A 16,542-nucleotide genomic window follows, 5' to 3' on the forward strand; every position below is an offset into this window, starting at 1 on the left:
CAACCACTTCTTGAATTTAGACCTGCAAGCATTGTAAAACTGGGCTGGACCCAGTGCCTGCCCCATTCCCACGCACGTCCTGCATCGCCCTAGTGCTGACTAATTTTTGACCCTGGACTTGTTCACTCACCCAGGCCTTCATTTTCCTTTGTGCAAAACAGGGAGAACAATTCCAACTTGCCTCCGACAATGATGCAGGGAGGAATGTAATGAAAGGATTGCAAGCTCCTTGTGCAAGGATGAAAGTGCTTAATAATTACTGCAACAACGGCAGCAATGATGAGGTGATTAAAAGCCCCAGTGGAAGCAGAGTGTAAACAAAGAGGCCCAGAAACGGCTCTGACGGTCTTAATCTTCTGACTGTGGACAATTTAAGACTCACAGCCCTCCTGTCCCTGAAGCCTTACACTTGCCTTCTATTAATACATGAAGACGTTTTGGGGCCTGGCAAGAGAAGAGGTTCAAAATCCAAATACCCAGCTCGAGCTGTTAGGGGAGAAAGATATTTTGCAGCTTGGTTCCTAAATTAGAAGATGATTTCTGGGTGTTTAAATATCTCCCTTTATCTCTGTACTACTTATACTGCTGCTGACACAGCTCTGGGGCCTGGGTGGGGCTTGGGGTCAAGGGGAGGCCGGGTGATGCATTCTTTAGGTGAGCCCTTGGAGGAGATGTCCAAACAGGCCTCTGGTTCCTGCCATGCTCTGCCAAGGACACTCCCAAAAATATCCTGGGGACAGATGCTATTTTTGAGGTTCAGCTTAAAGGCTACCTTGTGCCCCCCGCAAAATGTGATTTCGCTCTGAGTTTGCTTTTAAACAGAGCCTGCCTCGCTTTTTGAACTTCCTGGAAATTTGGTTTCTCTTGGGGTCGCTTGAGTAAAATGTGAATTAGCCTCAGTTCTTCTAGCCTTTTCAGGAGAAACATCCCTTTTAACATCCCTTGATGTTAAAAAAAATTTTTTTTTTCTTAATCCCTTGCTGTTTCTTTCCTACTGCTGAGTAGAGAGGATGGCAGCTAAGTGCTTGAGGTTAAAATTTAAGATGCCATCTCTTAAAATCCAGTTCTTCCTGAGACAGTACGAATTTATCATTCCCAAGGTCAGTTTCTGGCTTAGCGTCAGGACGCTAAGGAAAGGAAAATGAGGAATTTTTGTTTTCCGTTGTTCCGCTTGTTACATACATATTGGAGGTCGGCACCCTTTGAAGATAATTTCATTTGCAAAATATTATAAAGTTGAGAAGTGGCCATTTTTATTTCTGCAGAATGGTCAAGATAATAATGATGATGATGTAAGGATCATAGTAGCATAAGAGCTGCTTTGATTTGAGCATTCACTGTGTGCCAGGCACTGCTAAGCTTGTCACTAGCATATCTCATTTAACCTTCTCCACAGCTCTGTGAAGTAGGTACAGTTACATCCTCATGATGAGGATTTCCACCTCTTCCAGGAAGCCCTCCCTGACTCCAGCCCCATACCTTCACTCCAGGCTGAGTGCTCTGTCCTTTAGGCCATTGGACTCAGTGAACTTTGAAATTACTTGATTTCATGTCCTTGAGAGCAGAGCCCATGTCTTACTCAGCATTTGTAGCCTAAGAGGCCAGAGCATGGTAGGTATACAGTTAAGACTTGTTGAATGAATTGAATAAAGATCTTGGGCAAATTGCCCAATTTCTCTGAGCTTCACTTTTCCCCTCTCTAAAACTGGGTTAGTGGGACTTCCCTGGTGGTCCAGTGGTTAAGACTCCATGCTCCCAATGCAGGGGGCCCAGGTTCAATCTCTGGTTGGGGAACTAGATCCTGCATGCCGCAACTAAAGATCCCACACGCCGCAACAAAGATCCTGTGTGCCTGGCCCAGCTAAATAACTACATAACTAACTAAATAAATATTTTTTAAAAACTGGGTTAGCAACAATAATAACAGCTGATTTTTTTTTGAGTTCTCATGTGGCAGAGATGACTGGTTGCTCTCCCAATATCTACTCCTTATTAACAAACCCTGATTTTGTTCTGGGCAGCAATGTGCTTCCCATGCAGCTAGGCGAGAAGCAAGCAGATGTTGTTGGGTGGAGCTGATAGTTGGCAGATACACACCTTTTGCCCCTCCTCATGCCCTCCTTCTTCCTGCCTAGAATGTGGATATGACGGCTGGCACTCTGGCAACCTTTTGGTCCTTGAGGCAATCTTAAGTATGGTGGAGGAAAACGATAGAAGTCTAGGACCCTGATGATTGTCTATTCATCATTCTAACCCTGGATGTCACACCTTTTGATTTCTTAATTGTGCACAGGATAAGGGCAATGAGAGGAGAGAAAGGGAGAGAGCTCTACTTGGGATTTCTGTTTTATATAGCCAAATCTAATTCTAACTGACAAGACTTGGCCAGGCCCACGCTTATTATGCACCTCAGTTAATCCTCCCAACAGCCCTTTTAAGCAGGCATCATCATTATCACTTCTCTTTTATAGATGAGGGGAGAGAGGCTCAAAGGGATTAAGTGAGTGGGATTTGAAGTAGGCAGTTCTGCCTCCAGACCCAGGACTCATAGCCGCTACATCATGCTGCCTGCTTTATTGTGATCTTGTGGTGGGTGTGGAAGTGCTATAGACGCTGTAAATCACTGGATATATAGTCACTGTCTCCCTCACTTACTCTTTCACTTATTAATTCATTTATTTAGTCAACAAACATTTACTGAGAGCCAACTCATATGCTTATATTAGACTTGGGGGCTATGAAAACAACCATGATGGTTGTCTGCCCTCCAGGAGCCCCTCAGTGTGAGGTCCTGTTATTGTTACTTTCCAGGGGCAGATAGTGGGTCAGGGTCCCATATATGGTGATGCACTGTACAACCCCAGGGGCACCATCTACACAGACCTCAATATGAAGGGTGCCTCCTGGAGTTGGGCAGTCCACAACCTGCACAACTGTATGTCACTAGCCCAGCTAGTGACAGAACTGGGATGCAAATCCTGGTCTGCAGTCTCCTACTTGGATGTCTTTCCATCTACTCCCTGCAATATCTTGGTTTCTTTCCAGATCCCTTTTACTGTGTGTTGATGTTGGTCTCTGTCTTTCATGTTGGAAGTGCTTCTCAGATGTCAGGGGCTCTTAGGACCTCTATTCATATTTGAGAGGGAGGCACTAAACAACTATTTGGAAGCTCCATGTGTTTCTCTGTAATGTGGCTGGGCAGTGAGCCAGCTTTTTCATTCTGGGACCCAAATGTCATTGTCATCAGTCTTTTTGCCGAGGATGTCCACTTCTACTTCTCTGTAGAGGACTCTCCAGGGGTCCTGCCTGAGCCAGGCTGCCTGTGTTCTGGAAGCCGATGTAGGGAAGGGAGCTGGGTCTGACTATTTTGGTTTTAGCTCCTTGCTTCATCCCCAGCCTCTGCAATGTCCACCTCCTCTCTATCCCAATGTCTCCAGAAAGTAACCCCCAGATCCCTGCCAAGGTGGGAAGGGCAGTCACCTGGCTACACAGGCTGCCAGCCTTGTCCTGTTCCCCCACCCTCAGAGGCATCTGGCACCACCAAGAAATTTTTTTAAATGGTAGATATGACTGATTGAATAAAATACTTAAGTTTAATTTTATAGTAAAATACTTAAGTTTAATTTTGTAGGAGAAAAAGAAATGAAAATGAAACTGAAGGAATTTTCAAATTTCAAGTAAAAGAATGTTCTACCCCTAAAATTATTTGAAAATTTTCCCTAAAATTAAGAAAAATGATTGAGAAAATACTAAGATGCTTGAAGCATTATTTTTTGTCATTTATTTTGTGTTTTTAAAATGACTATGTTGACTTTTGCTAAGATGATGAAATTAGTCTATTTATTCTTTAACAATATTTTAAGACTGAGGTATAACATACATACATTGAAGTAGCTAAAATGCTTTTCATATGTTTATACCTGGTTAATCGCCACCCAGGTCCACGTTTAGAGCATTTCCAACCTCTCCCACCGCAAGTCCTCCTGTTTCCTTCCACCCCCCCACCCAAGGTAACCTCTATTGTGACTTTTATCACTGTAAGTTAGTTCTGCTGATTCAAGAACCCTATATAAATGGAATTATACAGTATGTATTCCTTGGTGTCTGGCTTCTTTGACTCAGTACAATGTCTATGAGATTCATTCACATTGTGTGTATCAATACTTCATTCTTTTCCATTATTTTAGCATATACCTTCTATTAATCTACTATCTGTCTATCTGCCTATGTATCTATCTATCTATCATCACAGTTTATTTATCCACCTGCCGTTGAAGAACACTGAGCCATTTCCAGTTTGGGCTATTATGAATAGAGCTGCTATGAACATTCTTGAACATGACTTTTGGTGGACATAACGTCCCCACTTCTCTAGGGTAGGCATAGGGCCCGATTTGGAATCCACACGGGATCTGTGCTTGTTACTCTATTTACACGGTCTCAGTTCTTATTGGCCTCCCCCACTGCAGGCTCAAGTACCCAACTGTCTACTTGATGTTGCCACCTGGATGTTTTACTGACCTGCCAACCTTAATATACCGTACCCTGGAGTGCACCCCCATCCCAAGCCAACCCCAGTCCCCTCTCTCCTGTCCTCCCAGCTCAGTCTACACTGTTGCCACCCACGTGGTACCTGACCCAGAAGTCAGCCTCCAGTCTTCCCTTTGCTTCACTGCCGCTTCCGGTGACACATCAACCCCTGGATTCCAATTTCAAACTTTCTTTTAAATCCATCCTCTCCTCACCATCTCCACTGCTTCCTCCCGGTCCAGCCCACCTCATCTCTCCCTTAAAGAGGGAGATAAGTGCCCAGTCTCCTAACTGATCTCCCTGTTTCCATCTTGCTTTCTGCTAATAGTTTCTCCAAATGGCAGCAAGATGCTCTTAAAATGTGAATCAGATCATATTCTTCTTTTGAATGTCTTCCCACTGAACTTGGACTCAAGACCAGACTCCTAAATGGCAGTTCAGGCTCTGTAGCATCTGGCCACCACCTGTCACATGTCATCTGTCCCAGGCACACTCCTAGTCCTTGGAATTTACCACCTTTTTTTTTTTTTTTTTTTTAAACCTTGGGGCCTTTTGCATATACTGTTCCCTTCAGCATTGGGTTATTAGTCCCTTGCATAACCTTTAAGATATTTTTTGCATATATAAGCAAATATCAATATATATTCTTTTCCTCTCCACCCCCTTAAAATATCAAAAACGAGTATGTGCTATACACATGGTTCTGTACATATATATATATATATATATTTTTTTTTTTAGGAAGTCCTGGCATGAGCTTTACTTACCTGTTTATACACAGCTGCCTCTTTATTTCATATCACTGAATGTTATTCCATTGTACGTATGGACTGTCATTTATTCATCCTGTCCTTTATCAATAGACATTGTTTCTTTTTTTTTTTTTTTTTTTTTTTTTGCAGTACACGGGCCTCTCACTGTTGTGGCCTCTCCCGTCGCGGAGCACAGGCTCCGGACGTGCAGCCTCAGCGGCCACGGCTCACGGGCCCAGCCGCTCTGCGGCATGTGGGATCTTCCCGGACCGGGGCACGAACCCGTGTCCCCTGCATCGGCAGGCGGACTCTCAACCACTGCGCCACCAGGGAAGCCCTGGCCTCAATTCTTAATGGTGATGTTTTTTGAAAATACAGCATGCTTCTAAGTTTTTTTGAATTAAAATAACATATATTAGAGTTTTTAAAATCCAAAAAAATATAAAGGCATAAAAAGGCCAAATAACCCCTACTGACATTAAAAAAAAAAATACAATACTTGTATGTGGTTGGGAAAGTGAAGTCATTCAGAAAGGCTCAAAACATAGCAAACAGGTATAATACCCCCCCCCATATTCAGAGAATTAAAAATTAAGTTTTTTAAGCTCACAGGCAAAAAATTGGCACTGAGTCTACCTCCCCATTAACGGTTTCTTGTGGTTGTGTGTAGAAAAGTTTTACATATATATAAGAATATTTATATATATCTGCAAAACTATTGTTTTACTTTTAATTTACAAAAGTGAATATAATATGCATCCTGTTCTGCCCCTTCATTTTTCATTTAATAATATCACTAGAAAAATGGATAAGGGATATGAACACATGGTTCTCAGAAAAGGAAGTACAAATAGCTCATAAATATATGAAAGGATGTTCAACCTCCTTTGTAATAAAAAAATGCAAATTAAAGGTACACAGAGTGATCACTTCTCATCTATCAGATTGGCAAAAGTCCAAAGTCTGACAACACTGCGTGCTGTCAAGTCTGCAGGAAAAGAAGCACTCTTGTACCCTGTTGGTGGAAGTGGAAACTGGCACAGTCCTTTGGAGGGCAATTTGACCCTGTCTATCAAAGTGATAAATGCATATACTCTTTGATGCAAAAGCCCTAACTTCTGCAAATGAAACCTTCAGATAGTCTTGCTCAAGTATAAAATGACATATGCTTGGGGTCATGTTTTGAATAGAAGTTTATTATCAGGGAAGCTCTGTGAGGGCAGGACCCTGTTGGTCTTGCTCACCTCTGGGTCTCCAGATCCTAGAACAGTCCTTTGAATGTAGCAGATGTCACAGGGACAACACTCACTCAAGCCCTTCTGCCTCTCCCACCCTCCTTTGCAAAAAGGTCATAAATATGTGGCTCATTTCTGCCCAGTGGGATGTGCAAAAGTCATGGAAGTCACTTCCAGCCTAGTCCTTAAAAAAAATCCCATGCAACCTTCTAGCTGTCTCTTTGCCTGCCATGTACATCTCTAGGACCACCTGTTCCAGATGGCGCAGCAACAAGTTGGAGAAGGGCACTCAATCTGCATTGTAATGAGAATGTAAGAAATAAACCTTTGCTGTATATTACGTCACTGAAATTTGGGAGGCTGTTATGCAGCAGAGCCTGTCTTATCCTGACTAAGGTGTAGGTGCTCAGTAAACGCTTGTTGAATAAGTGTGTGCTGCAGAGAACAGGCTTGTGCACGTAGCTGGATGAATGAGGGCAATCTTAGGCAATGTTTTCAGCCACCATGTTGCTGGGTCAAGGAGGACATACTTAACATCTTGGTAGATAGTGCAAATTGTCCTCCTGAGAGTTTGCATTAATTTATACTTCCACCAACAAGCATAATGATAATGCATACAGATCTCATTCTGTTCCAGGCACCATGCTAGGTGTTTTCTGCATGTGGAATAAACTCACCCTCACAATAGCCCTATTGTGGCAGATGCTGTTACTGGCCTCATTTTTTGGACGAGGGACTGGCAGCACAGGGAAGTTAAGTAACTTGCCCAAGGTCACACAGCCAGTAAGGCAGGGAATGTTTGTAAATTATAAATTCCTCACATCCCAGTTCTTCAATTGAACTGGCCAAGAAATCTGTATTAAAAAACACCTCCCCATACGCTACTGATAGCCAGGCTTGGGAATCAGGAGCCTGGAGACTTCAGTTAAAGGTGCCAAAGAGTGGTTTTGTTAAAGGAGCTAAAATATAAGGGTACCTTGGGTGTCTTCCTTTACGTGGTCTTCAGTGTTTGTGGAACAGGAATAAACTGATATAAGTGAATCAAAGCTGTGTACTTCTTTCTGGTTTTTTTTTTTTTAAAGGATTTACTCCATGTATATGTTTTATGCAATTTTTCAAGCCAGACCCACTTCTTTAGAAGTGTACTATTTTGAATATAACTTCATCTGTGGAGTTCAGAGACATAAGAGACAGAAATACGATAAAAGTTTCTCTTTCACACAGAAGCCCGAGTTGGGGTGGTGGCTTTACACCTTGAAGTTGTCAGGGGTTTGGGCCCCATCAGCAGCAGCATGTTGTCCCCATCCCAAAGGCCAAATGGCTGACCACCATGTTTGCTTTCCCATGTTCTGTTCACATCCCATTCACCACCCCTCAGTCACATGGCCACTCCCTGCTGCAAAGGAGGCTGGGAAATTTGGTCTTTATTCTGAACAGCCATGTGCTTCTATGGAGCTTCTATCAATATCAAAACCAATACTGGGACAACTCCCAAACTCTACCACTGAAAGCATTACTAAAGAGTATAGAATTTAGATTCTGGAACAAAATAGATTACTCATTCCCAATAACAGCACTACACCATATGGTTTCAGAATTTCAGCTGACCATGACTGCCAATTTCAGGAGGCCCCACTTGGCTGGTCGTTGGGCTTTGTGGTACGCCTTATGGTTGTATCATGCAATAAGCATATGTGGGTCCTCAAACTAATCAACAGTAATAGATTAGAGCCAATTATGTTTATTTTAAAATTTCTTCTCAAGGGTGTCATCCCCAGTGTCAGAAGAGAGATTAATTAATATTTTGCTGATTATGTAAGAAGTTGCACGTAGAAAATAAAGATTTCTTTCAGCAGTGTTTTAATGTCATGGATATGCTGATGTCGGACTGCTTGAATCACCTGCTCCTTATTCTAACTCCATCTCTGGTATTAGCAGAGTTCCCCCTACCTCACCTCCCACCTGAATTCAACTTGATCCCAACTACGGCTCCGCATTCATAGAACCCAGGCTAAGTCCTAGGTATGCAGCTAGATGAATAATTTACCTTTTGGGGTTTGCCTACCTAGCAGCCATTTCCTCTTTTTCTGATAAGAGCATCACAGTTTTCTCACAGAACACCGTCTCACAGTCCGTGTGGTTTACGCGGGGCTGAGCCTGCTCCTGGGCTTCAGCGTGGGCATATGACCTAAGCCTGGCCAATCAGTGCCTTCCATTCTCCCGGCCACAGTGATTGGGTTGGAGAGAGACATGTGATCTGAGGTAACCAATGAGACTCATGTGATCTGAACCATTGGGAAATAGAAGTTCTTTGTCAGCTGGACTTAAAGATAGTATGACGTTCAATAAAAAATAAATAATATAAAATTTAAAAGTAAATAAATAAGTAGCAAAAAAAGAAAAAAGGTAGTATTATGTCCTGGGCCTAAAGCTGCTGGGGTTTACCTTTGCCATCTTTTATTCATTCCTTCATTCAGCAGGTACTTACTGAGCACCTACTTTGTGCCATGTGGTGTTCTAGGCACTGGGGCTACAGCAGTGAAAAAAAAAAACAGACAAAAACCTTGCCTTCGAAGAGCTAACATTCTAATGGGGGATACAGACTATAAAGAAATATGTAATGTGGTGGGAGGATAATAGGTGATATGGAGCAAAAAACCAGGATAAGGAGGAGGGAGAATAGAGGGTTGTTATTTCATATAGAATGGTCTGGGAAGAACTCTTTGAGAAAATAATATTTAAGCAGAAACCTCAGGGAATAAGGAACTGCCATGTTCCTGTCTTGGGGAAGGGCATTACAGGTGGAGAGAATTTCAAATTGGAAGTCTCTGAGGCAAGAGCATGCTTGCCATGTTTGAAGAATAACAAAGAAAACGGTGTGGCTAGAGCAGAGAGCACAAGGGGGAGAGAAGATGGTGATGAGGAGACTGACTATGACAGGCCTAGTGGGCCATGATGAAGATTGAGGACTTTATCCTGAGGGCACAAGGGAGCCATCAAAGAGGTTAGAGCAGGGGAGGAACCTGATCAAATTTATGCTTTAGAAAACACACTCTGGCTACATGAGGGGAGGCAGACGGGAGAGTTTGAAATGTGCATTGAGAAGTGTTTTGGGGGCTCTGAGATGAGCCACCTGCAACCTAGAGTGACAGTTTTCACATTTAAAACTCTGCACCAGAGTTTCCTAAACTTCAGTCATCCAACCACCACTTTCATTATGTATGTCCCCTACTGCCTGCAGCATTATCTTACTTAATATTTTTCTTTAAACAAACACATTTATTTTACTAAAGTGTATTTATTTTTAAAGGAAATGTTTTATTTCTACTGTATCAGTCAACTCAGGCTAGATTTTGCTGCAATAACAAACAACCCTAGAATCTCAGTGGGCTGTCAACGACAAAAGTTTATTTCTCATTCATATTTCATGTTGGTTGCAGGTTGGCTGCGGCTCTGGTCCATGTGTCCGCTTTACTCTGGAATTCAGGTAGAAGGTGCAGCCCACCCCCTGCCCATCTCACTCACAGCAGAGAGAAACCAGCAAGTGGCAGAACCACGTGCTGGCTCTTAACACTTCTCCTTGGAAGCTTAGTTCACATTCTGTTGGTCAAAGGAAGTCACACAGCCAAGCCTGACATCAGTAGAGAGAGTTACCAGGGAACTGCCAGTAGGAAGGACTGATAAACGTTGACAATAACACAATCTACCACATCTATTGTAAATGGAAAACCAGCCCCACTTGCCCTCAGCAAAAGGTGACCACAAAAAAAGTAAATATTATGAAAACATTTAACTTTACTAAATTGTGGCCAAAAAACCTTGCCTTCTGAAGGCTCTAAGTCTGAGGCCCACTCTCTTTTTGTTCAAAAGGAAGATGGGTAAGCATTAGAAAGGCATTAAAGACATAGCAGTATCAAACTGTTACCTAGATGTAATCAGAACGTTTGAAAGAAAATGGAATGTTATTTGATGGTGCAGCCCTGTACCCACTAAAATCTTCCAATGAAGCACCATTGGTACTTGGTCTACACTTTGGGAGATCCTGATTTAGGATCACTCTGGGGGAGGATGGAAGGAAACTAGAAGTTTGAGGGAGTGATGATAATGAGAGTCACGTGCTCCCAGGTGTTTGCTGTGTAACATAGCGGCCTGGAGATGGCTGACGTCCATAGGTTACCTCATTTACTTCTCACATATGCCCTACCACATAGGCAGCTTCATTTCCACTTTACGGCTGAGAAAAATGAGATCCAGAGAGGTTCAGCACCTTGCTCAAGACCACAGGTGAAGGAGACGCTCCCAGCCAGGCTCGTAATAAACCTGCGGACCAAAGGTGTAGTTTCAGGCTTGGCCACTTGGTGTCACTCTCTCCAAACTGTCGGAAGACTGCCCGGCCGAGATGCGCCGAGTACTGGGGACTCTGGGTAGAGCTGCTTGCAAACTGATCCTGAAGAAGGCAAAGGAACCCTATCCTGTCCTTCCCGTGGGTGTGCAGAATTCCTGCCTGTTACTTTTTCCCGTCGTGCATGAAATAAGAACTGGGTCTCACTCTGTGTCCACACTGAGCTAAGTGCTCGACGGCATCAACTCACGCAAGCCTCCTAGCAGCGCTATGGTCTTCCCATGTTATGGATGAGAAAACTGAGGCCAAGAGAGTTGGAATGATGTGTCCAACTAATAAGTGGCAGATCTGAACGTGATTCGAGGCCAAATTTAAGTTGGAAGCTTAAGAGTTTTGGTGCCCAGCAAGTGCATAGTTGGGTGACAGTATTAATCCTTACTTTTTAATGGAATGTATTTCCAACCAACCAACCTCAGACCCCACAATGTTCCTGGAAATGAAAATAATCCATTTAGGGGACAGCATGTTTTCTGTTGTTGCTTTTCGATGCAGAAGTTAGTTTTTCTGTGACTACCAAGAAAACACGGAGGGTCTACTTTTAAAGAATTTTTCAAGCTACCAAATATTCTTTGATAATTATTTTTAAAAACTAAAAACTCCATCTAAGTTAAAAGAAGAAAATAAAAGTCACCCCGAATTCCCATCAGCCACCCAGAGATAAGCGCTGCTGACACTTTGGAGCACATCCTTGTGGGCATTTCTCTCTCTCATCTATCAGTGTGCATTAAAAACTTTTTAAAAAATTAATAAGGAAACATATTTACATGAAAAGTAATTGAAAAGGTACCATAAGATTTACAGTGGATATTCTCCCTCTAATCCTTAAACCCTGCCCCCCAGCTCCAAAGCTCCAAGCTTCCCTTTCCGGAAGCCATCCTGATTATCGTTTCTTGGGGATTGTTACAGAGATATCCAGAGTGTAGATAAGCAAACATGTACATGGATTCCTGTAGTTGTTTCTCTAAATAGAAGCACACTACACACCCTGATCTGCATTGGTTTTGTTTTGTTTTTTAACTTAACAATGTACCTTGGAGATCTTTCCAGATCAGCACCAGGAGAGCATTCTTCACACATTCCATTGTCTGAATATAATAATTTATCTAACCAGCCCCTGGTGATAGTCATGTAGGTGATTCCAGTCTTTTGCTGCAGCAAACAATGCTGCAATTAGTATTCCTTTCACAGGAGTCTTTCCGTGTATGTGGGTCCATTTCTGTAGGGATAAATTCTTAACAGCGGAACTGCCCAGTCACAGGGCAGGTGCATTTTTAAATTTTAACACTTATTGTCTAAATGCTTTCTAAGGTCATACCTACCAATTGACATTCAGACCAACAATTTACGTGAGCACTGGTTTCCCCACAGGCTAGCCAACACCAACTATTATCTGACCTCTCGATCTTTGCCTTGCTGATTGGGGAAAAACGTGTTCACCATGGTTGTAATCTGCACAGTCTTTCCTTAGGTTGGGAATTTAAAAATATATCTAAAGGCCATTAGTATTTCTTTTCTGGTAGCAAAGCATTCATGTCCATTGCCTATTTTTCTATTGGATAATCGTCTCTGTTTTCATCTGCAAGAGCTCTTCATATACTAGGAAAATTAGGTCTTTGTTTCTCATAAATGTTACCAATGTACATATTTTAAAATACAGATATGTCAAACAAAAATGGGATCTGCCTGTACACAATGTTTTTGAGGGCTGAGGTTATTTGACAATATATTGTGGATCCCATTCCATATTAGTAAATATGCCTTTGCAACAAAATTATTTATTTGAGACTTATTTAAAAATCACTCGGGGTAGGGCTTCCCTGGTGGCGTAGTTGTTGAGAGTCCGCCTGCCGATGCAGGGGACGCGGGTTCGTGCCCCGGTCCGGGAAGATCCCACGTGCCGCCGGGCGGCTGGGCCCGTGAGCCATGGCCGCTGAGCCTGCGCGTCCGGAGCCTGTGCTCTGCGGCGGGATAGACCACAGCAGTGAGAGGCCCGCGTACCGCAAAAGAAAAAAAAAAAAAAAATCACTCGGGGTATATTGGAAGTTCATCAAATATAAATGGCTATGGGTCTAGGTGACCACCCGCGTCAGAGAGGAGGATTATGAAGCATCTAATATTGTGCCATCTGTTTATGTATATTCCTTAATATAATCCTACCAACAACACCGTGAAGTAACATTATCCCCATTTTACAGCTGAGGTAATTGAGGTCCAGAGGGGTCGTAGGATTTGTCCAAGGTATCCCTGGTGGTCTGTGGAAGAGCTCGGATACAAACCCATGTTGTTTTTTCTCCCAAGCCTTTGCTGCCATCTTTCATTACCTTAAATCCCCACATTCCCACCTGGTCTGGATGAAGATGGCCCTGGGGTAAGTGCCCATCCTCCCCCCACCACCCCAGGCAGGAGAGTTTCATGCAGTTCAGGGATGAGACCACCGGGAGGCGCTAGGGACACATCCCTTGTCTAATTGGCCGCAGCCTGGAATGGGAGGGACGTTGTGACAGTCCTAATGTCTTTAGACATTGTCAAATCTAGACACTGCCAGATGGCCCTCGGTTTAGAACCCCTGTTGTGGACCCACAGGGTCCAGGCTGGTCACACAAAGTGACCCAAGTTAGTCCTGTCTCACACACAGAGAGCTTCACATATAGGAATCTGCTAATTAACACCCTGGAGGTGGGGACGGACACCATCTCTGTCTTAGAGATGAGGAAACTGAGACCCAGAGAGGTTCAGTGACTTGCCCAAGGCCACACAGCCAGTAGGTAGCAGAGCTGGGGCTTGACCCCGGTTGTCAGACACCAGCACCTGTGCCCTTAATCACTGTACTCTACTGTCCCTCAGGAAAGTATGTATTGTTTGGGCATCCAATCCACAGGAGTACTCTCTTCTTCCACGAAGAAATACTTTCTCTCCCAGTTTTCTTTTTACATATTTTCATTTTCCCACTTAAAAAAATTAGAAAGTGATTAAGTTTGAGTGCTTATCATTAACTTTGTTCTCTCTTTTCATACATTTATTTATTTATTTATTCTTGGCTGCATTGGGTCTTCGTTGTTGTGCACGGGCTTCTCATTGCGGTGGCTTCTCTTGTTGTGGAGCACGGGCTCCAGGCTCGTGGGCTCAGTAGCCGTGGCTCGTGGGCTCTAGAGAGCAGGCTCAGTAGTTGTGGCGCACAGGCTTAGTTGCTCCGCGGCATGTGAGATCTTCCCGGACCGGGGATCGAACCCTTGTCGCCTGAATTGGCAGGTGGATTCTTAACCACTGCGCCACCAGGGAAGTCCTCATTTTCCCACTTTTGATGGAAAGTCAGGTACAAGAGATTTTTCATGTTCATTTTAATTATACTATGAGAAGAACACCAGCCCGAAGTGCCATGATAAACGGCAGCTGACACCCAACCTCGACACCAGGGATGCACTGGGGAGTGGTGGGGACTGCGGAGCCCCAGGGGGCTCAGCGCCGTCCGTCCTGGCACGTCGTTTTCTGGCATGTGCGCTGGCCAACTTTTGCAAGAGGAGCCAGAAATCTAGGTTTCTCATGTGAAATTTCCTAATTTTAAAATAATGGCTATTAATTTAAAAAATCAAAAACTCACGATGACCAAAAACAAAACATGTTTGAAGCCTGATTTGTCCCGAGGGCTGCCAGTTTGCAACCTTCCTGAAGGGTGCATTCAAGGTCCAAGAACAAACACATATCCTCCTAGTGCCCTCTGCCTTTCATGATCATTTATTTAATTAATTCTTTTACATATTCAGCCATGCATTCATTCCATGTATGCATTCCAACCACCCACTCATCCATCGATATCTATCCACCCACCCATCCATCCATCCATCCATCCATCATCCGTCATCCTTCATTCATGCATTTCACCCACCTACTCACCCATCCACCCATCCATCCATCCATCCATCTATCTATCTATCTATCCATCCCCCATTTGTTAATTCTCTTACTCAGTCATTATTAGGCCCTCATGCGCTAGACCTTAGCCAAGCCCTGGGGACATAGTGAAGCCTGTGAGCCCATCCCTTTATCTAGAAACTCACCATTTGGTTTAGTAGAAATGAGAAGAAGGAGGCCAATCACAGACAAGGATGGAACCAAATGGTGTTAAATTTAGACTCTGCCATTTGCCAGCTAGGCAACCTTGGACAAATCATTAAACATTTTGAGCCTCGGTCTCCCCCTCTGTGAAATGAGGCTAACGTAGGGACCTACAGCTTGCTCACAGGCAGGCTGTCAGAACCAGGTTAAGCTAGGTAATGTATGTGAAGAGGGGCACAGACACGGTGGTGTGATACATGTTAGGCTACAGGGACACATGGGGCTGTGGCGTTAGGCAGGGTCGCTAGCCCAGCTTGGGGTCTGGGGAGGCTTTGGGGAGAGGCAGCGTCCACAGTCTCCACCATGCCCCGTGCTGGGAGAAGGCTTGCTTTGTCATTATTCGCGCAACTTCCCCCTGGTCGGCTGACACCTTCCACCGGCCCAGAACGGCGGCACTGGTTTTCCCACCCTTGCTTCACTTCTAAAGGGCAGCTCTTTCTCTGACCGCCCTGCCCCACCCTGCCCCAGTTTGTGGGAAAACTCTATGGAACAGAAAAGGCTTGCGGGCTTCCCTTTCTCTAGATTTGTTTTTATTTTTTCCCATTTAAATTGAAACCATGCTTATTAAATAAGATTAGAAAAAAACACATCAAACAAGAAAGAAGAAAAATTATTCTTTGTCCCATGCTTCTAATGCAACCACACTAAACATCTTGTCTTTTTTCTCTTTCTCCTAAGCTAAAGGTGTGTGTGTGTGTGTGTGTGTGTGTGTGTGTGTGTTTGCATAGTTGTAAATCATACTGCTCAACTATTTAGTGTTGTATTTTTAAAAACTTCTCCATTATATCACAAGCATTTCCCCCCACTGCTCATCTTCACGAACGTATTTGAAGGTCTGCATTAATTTATCCAGCAAATGTTAAGTGAGTACCTATTATGGTCTGTGGGAGAGAGAGAGACCGTGTAATAATACTGAGCCCAAATTCTGTGCCAGACACTGTTCTAAGCACTTAAATTAAATCACTTCTTCCTCACAACCATCCGATGAGGTGTGTGCCGTCATAATGCCCACTTCCTAGGTGAGAAAACTGCGGCCCAAGTTGTACAGCCAAGAGGGGGAACCAGCATTTGAATCTGGGCGGGCCAGCCACAGAGCTTGGACTCTGGCCATGCTGCGGTACTTTGGCCACCCGCAAATGGTGATCCCAATCCAGAGTGGTCACAGCTGAGACAGGGAATGTACAGCAGCATGAGACAGCCCTGAGGGGGCTCCAGACCCATCCTGGGCATCAAGGAAGGCTTCCTGGAGGAGGAGGTGACATCTTGGCTGAGGAGGTAGGAGGTGAGGGAGCAGCGCTATGGAGATCTGAGGGGAGCAGTGCGGGGTGTTGACAAGCTGACAACGAAGCTAGCCCAGGCTGGGGAGGTGGGTGGCGCCAGATCACACAGGGGCTGTGGGCCCTGGGACTCTTAGGTAGCCCTGGGGAGCCCCAGGGGGTTGTTCAGCTGGGATATGTCATGACTGAGGAGGCTTTCCTCTACCCTAGGCCAGGCAGTGTCCCTGCTCTGG

This window comes from Kogia breviceps, chromosome 14 (genome assembly GCF_026419965.1).
Source record: "Kogia breviceps isolate mKogBre1 chromosome 14, mKogBre1 haplotype 1, whole genome shotgun sequence".
Taxonomy (NCBI): domain Eukaryota; kingdom Metazoa; phylum Chordata; class Mammalia; order Artiodactyla; family Physeteridae; genus Kogia; species Kogia breviceps.